We start from the raw sequence: 6,000 nt of genomic DNA, 5'->3' as shown, positions 1-6,000 counted from the left end.
AATCTGCAAGAAAAAAAACTCGAAAAAAAGGTATTTTATGTTATGTCACATAGCCTAACTTTGCATCACTGGAGAGACGTCGCTTGTCGTGCATTATGCCTGCTGTGGAAGAACTGATCAAATTGTACTTTTCAGTGTGGTTTAGCAATAAGGAGATACTTGTGTAACCGAGCGTTATAGACACCCAAACTTACATAGGTTATAAAATAAAAACATGGTGGCTCCACTGCTTGAAGAGGACGGCCACACATTTATTACTCTTCACTTTTCTGATCACATGTATATCGCTGCGCATCAACTTACACTATCTTCCATGAAATCGGGTATTCTCTGACATTGTATGGGTTTTTGTCTCCGAAACATGCCCAGTTTCTTCCAATGTCTTTTCAAAGTCCGGATGCTTAGGATGATATGGTGATTCTGGGCTAAGATAACAAGATAACAAACAGATGGCTTTGAGTCAATTTAAGTTTTTTCCGGTTAAGCATTCACACAGTGAAGATAAGGTTTTGTTTTGAAGGAGTATAACGGAAGTGAGTGTATGTGGTCGGCAGGGATTAACGTGTGAGTTTTTCCCCCTCTCTCCAGGTCAGTATTCTATTCTATTTTCTTTTTTATTATTATTTTTTACACATTTAATACACCATTGTATATAAGAGTTGCTGTTTATGGTACCATCTTTTCTGTTTGGAGCCAGGAACTTCCAGATCTTGGATGTATAAAGTGAACTGAATACAGGAAGAGCGCCAGGATTTGAAGCCAATTTGAAATAGCGACCAAACCGTGTAATTACAACTTCCTGTGATGCTATTGAGTCCAAAATGACTTTTCCCCATAGACTTACATTGATCTGTCACAGTCAGCTCTCCCATTTACCTGCCACTCTGGTAAATTTCCACTTACCCCAACCTCATCAGTAATCTAGCCAGTATATGTGCTTCTCCTCATTTACTCCTTACCAGATTGTTCTTTGCTCCAATGCCAGAACTTCCAGCATTTATTCACCGGCTGACTTCCTGGTTTCGACTCGGCTTGCCTCTGACCTCCTCTCCTCGTCTCTGCCCCGCTAAACGCAACAGCCTTCTGTCTCTGACTACGAGTATCACCTGTCTACTTCCTGGTTCTCGTCTGCCTGTGGCTGTGTGGCGTTCTCCGACTTCAGCGTTGTCAGGAGAGCCCAGAGTCTCCTGCCGAGTAAAACACCTCATCTCCATGAGTGCTACTGGCTTTACTTTACCTCCTGCCGACTCTGCTTCATCCTCGATGAGCCCAGCCTTCCCCCCCAACGAAATCTGCCAAGTACCTGTTCAGTTACCTTTCTGAGAGTATTAATAAAGGTCATTACATTCCCTGGTGTGTTTGTGCTGCATTTGGGTCCTACCACCTCCACCTGTTACATGATCAGCGTTATATAATGCATACATTTTTTGCAAGAAAAATGATTACTATTAACTGGATGAAGCCTAACCATCCTGTGATAGCGCATGGGTACAAACAAATCAGATATGTCTATGTGATGGAACATATTACTGCCCTCCTACAGCTAAACATACCTATATTTATAAGGAGATGGACACCTGTTATTCTCTACCTTGGTTAAGACTTTCATTCTTTATGTGATGTATGGACCTGTGGCATCTATTTTGACTCTATGCAGCAGTTTTATTTGTATGTATCCTACATATGTGAGGAATGAAGCTCAAGCTCAAGGTGATTTTTGTTCTGTACAGTTAATGTTTATGGATGGCAATAAAGTTACAAAAACAAACTTACATTGTGAGAGATGTATGTAAATTTGAGCATCACAACCCCGAAATGACTCATTTCACTATCAGAATAATATCCATTTGGTCGGATCACCTTTGGAAAGTCTTGAAAAGTTGCATGATTGAATCGTTTTCTCCCTACTCAAATTAGCGGGAGTACTAAACTGGAAGTTAGCCGTCTCGTCTCCTGGCGGTGTTTTAATTTTGACTGTTGCATGCCGGGATCGTGTGACTTTTCTGAGACTCCTCACTGGCCCAGCTGTTACAGCTATCTCATCCTCTCTTCCATGGTTATGCTGCCGTACCCTTAACAACACAACTGACACATGGGAGCAACATTCACCAAGTCCAGCTGTACCAGTTGCAGTGGGCTCCTAAGACAACCCCATCATTCCTGATCACCACCCATGGCTTGAGGGTCATTCAGTTCTGGGAAGGATTCACAGGGTCATTTCTCACATTGGATTTTGAGGTCTGGGGCTGGTGAGGTTCTTCCCACCTTCCGAAATCCAACTCCCACTTGAAATTTCCCACTGGGAAATCAGGAATACCGACTGCCTAGTATAACTGGAACTTGACTGTTAGCATCAACAACCTTAACCGTTTCACCATTTTGGTTTAACGTGTTAACATGCAAACATTTGCTAATTGGCACTAAATACAAAGTAAAGCCATTAAGTTTTGGACAAATTTAAGTTTTGACCTGATGCTGCCTGATGCAAAGTTCCCCCAGTTAGGGTTCGGGTTTCATGTTTTATGATCTTTGTTAATAGTAATTTGTGTTTCAAAAGTTAAACTACTGACATCAGATGCCTCCCATTCTTAGTGCTTTTTAAGTCTGAAGTTTCTATATTACACTTATAAGCTGTGTGTTGGACCATGATTTTTGCTTTGCATGAAGCAGTAATGTGAGCTTTCTATCATGAGGAGAACAGACGGTCACAGTGAGCCAAACAGCTGCCTGTTACACAACTAGAGCAATAAGAGCTAAATCTGAACAACAACTCACATTAGCACTCCTGCTAAATTCTCCCTCATCAAACTTAGAAACGTAAACACATGATTTGTCCCGCACCTCGGCTTGTCGAATGAGCCACCAAACAAACACTTGCACATTCTTCCAGCTGGCTGAGACGAAAAGGAGCATCTGTGAAGAGCTATTTTCTTATTTTGAAAACAAACCTGAGCAATACATTTTTAAAAAGATGTTATTTTTGACTGGAAAAAGAGTTGGCTAACTTATTTCACTTCATCCTGTGTGTGCAAAACTCATTGCGATCCATCTAATAGTTGCTGAGACATTTCCTCTCAAAATCACACATTTCAACCTCATGATGGGGTCTGAGGAAATATATTTCACTGGATAAGTGAAGAGTTTGACCTCCAAGTAGGGGTAGATGAAGAGTCAGGGGATCAACAAAGTAATTAGGGCTCATCCTCAGGGCACCATGGATGTCTGAATAAAATGTTATGGCATGCCATCCAATGGTGGAGTTATTTCAGTCTGGAGCAAAGTGTTTGAATAACTGCCCACCTTACACTGGAGTGGTTTAAAAAAAAATAAGACAAATACAATCTTCCTCTCATCCATTTATGCATTAATCAATCCATTTAATAATGCACCTATTGAGATATTTCCACCACCAGGCGCTTACCAGCTACATTTTTCCACAGGATTAGTCTGGCAGCGTCCCATCGTCTCATCCAACAGTTGACCAGACACTCACCTGGAAACAGGAATGATTCACATTGAACATTTCTCCCATACTGAGTAGCTGTCTGTGGCTTATAAACACACTGAAGAGCAAACAAACAAACTACAGCACAGAGCAGAAGCAGAAGCAGCAGTATCAAAAAAAAAAACAACCCTCAGGCTAGAGAGGTAAAAATGAAAAGCATGAGTGATGAGATGATTCATTTATTCAATTATTTTCCTGAAATGTCAGACTTTTTTTTTGTTTTTGTAGGACCACAAAATGAAATTAGTAATTCTACTGCATACCACTCTGTTGAAATAGCAGAGCAGGTCATTCAAACTACAACTGGAAGAAAATATGTGAAATCTCCACTGAAACTGGTCTCCAAACAACTGCAGAGCTGAATACAAGTGTTTGACTGGCAACAAATATATAATATATTGGAGAGACTCTCTGCAGGGAAGGACCACAGAACAGTGTAAAGAAAGTTGTATAAGTCTGCACAAGGTGAACTCGGATGTTTAATGTGATTCGTTTTATTTTTATGGTGAAAATCAAGGACGTTTTTGTGCTTACTGTAAAATATTGACTTTTGTTTTTTATGTGTTTCTGTATTTTTAGCAATATTTATCAGTTAATATTACTTTCACGTCGCATTTCTTCTTCAAAAACATTAGATTTCTTTGGCTGCAGATCTGCTGTCCATGACCTCTTGACAGTGTAAAATATTAAGATACTGGAAAAGCACATTAGAGATGTTTTTTGATATTTTAACCTCATGTAACCCAGCGTCCTCATATCGGGACATTACATTTTAGGTTTGCTAGACATTATACTTCATTCTACTTAACTTTGACCTGTTGTCCTTGTTCATAAATGCTTTTGTGTGCTACCTAGTAGTAGGAAAAGTACAATACATTAATATATAATAATAATAATAATACATTAATCAGTGTAAAACCAGATGGCGGGCATCTTGGCCAAATCAATCAGCTGATCCCCAAACAAAAGTGGACCAGGTACAAAACCTTATCAAATTTTATGGTTAAAACTTGTTTGTTTATGCTTAATAATGTTTGTTGTTTGATACAAATTTGACTAATTTTTGGCAATAGCAGCTAGCTATGACACTGCTAATCAGGAAGTACTTGTTTGAGGACATTGGGACTTTATTATCATTCGTGCAAAGGTAGTAAAGTGTAAATATAAGGTAATAAATAGTTTCATACAGTGGTGAATTAATTGTTATACAGTAAAATAAACCCATTGTCCCCATATGAGGACATTATTTTATTTTATTCAAAAACTACTTCCTGTTCAAAGACTTTGTTTTTCTACTTATCAGGTCCGTCTAATCCCAAATTTCTAGGAGAAATTAAAAATGCATACTTAACAAAAGCTCAGATTTATGTGGATGTATAAAGCTACAGTAATGTTTAACTCATCTGACTTTGTGAATGGTTTGATCTGATGTTTATTTAGTTTGCTTAGTCGATGAATTACAGGTAAGAGAGCGTTTAGTTTGCAGTTTTTCATGATCTGGAAGGTGAGCGTGTCTCTTCTTCCGTCTTACTGTCAGCAGATGTGCTGCGTTACAAGGCAATTCAAGTTTATCTTTAGAACACAAAGGCAGTTCAACGTGCTTCACATAATACATTAAACACATTAAAAAGGGAAATGCAGCGGGATACACACCTTACTGTCCTTTTTAGTTTCCAACTTTCAAAGCAGAACCCCTCTCTCTTCGTCTCTGTCGCTGTAAAACCCAGAGAATAGATCAAAGACCGCATTGATCCTCTCCGCCTTCATTTGCTTTCAGATGTGAGGAATAGCAGTCTGCTACAATAATCTACTGTACACACGGGAGGAGCTGCAGTATCAAGTGTTTATTGCAATTTTCTTTAAATGTCAAAAGACTTGAGTTTGAGAGTTTCACAAAGTGGAGACGTAACTCAAAAGGACATATTAAAGAGAAAGAAAGATATATTTGATGTTTGGTGAGTGTTAGCAAATTCATAATGCTTTGTTGTCCAATATGTGAACAAAACATGGCGGCATAGTTGCTGAATTAATCAGAATTTGACGCAGGATCTGAAATTGAATAGTTCTAGTAGTGTTTGTAACTCAATGCAGTCTCTTGCTGAATAAATTAAGCATGTTTCCGGGGTTAATTTTCCATATTTCAAGCCAAATTGGACAGCGCCAGCTATCATGAATTGAAACCTTTGTGATTTTAATTAAGTTACACGACGATTACTCTGTGAGCAGATAATACAAAAAACTATGAAAACTTAGTGTGTGTGCAGAAGTGCAGGAACTTGTCATTTTAACTTCATTTTGCCCATAAAGCACAATCCTCTATTGTTTTTCCAGCTATAACGCTGCAATCTCTGCTTTTTAAACCAACCGCAGCCCCTTGACTCATCCAGGGTCTCTACGGCAGCAAAATGCTTTTTCATCAAAGGCTGCAACAAAAAAGACAGAAATCCTTGTTGAAACATGAAGTGAACAACACAACATAAAGTTCAGAAAGGCTC

This window comes from Scomber scombrus, chromosome 10 (genome assembly GCF_963691925.1).
Source record: "Scomber scombrus chromosome 10, fScoSco1.1, whole genome shotgun sequence".
Classification (NCBI taxonomy): domain Eukaryota; kingdom Metazoa; phylum Chordata; class Actinopteri; order Scombriformes; family Scombridae; genus Scomber; species Scomber scombrus.
The sequence above is the reverse complement of the archived record's forward strand: the minus strand, read 5'-3'. Positions refer to the sequence as shown.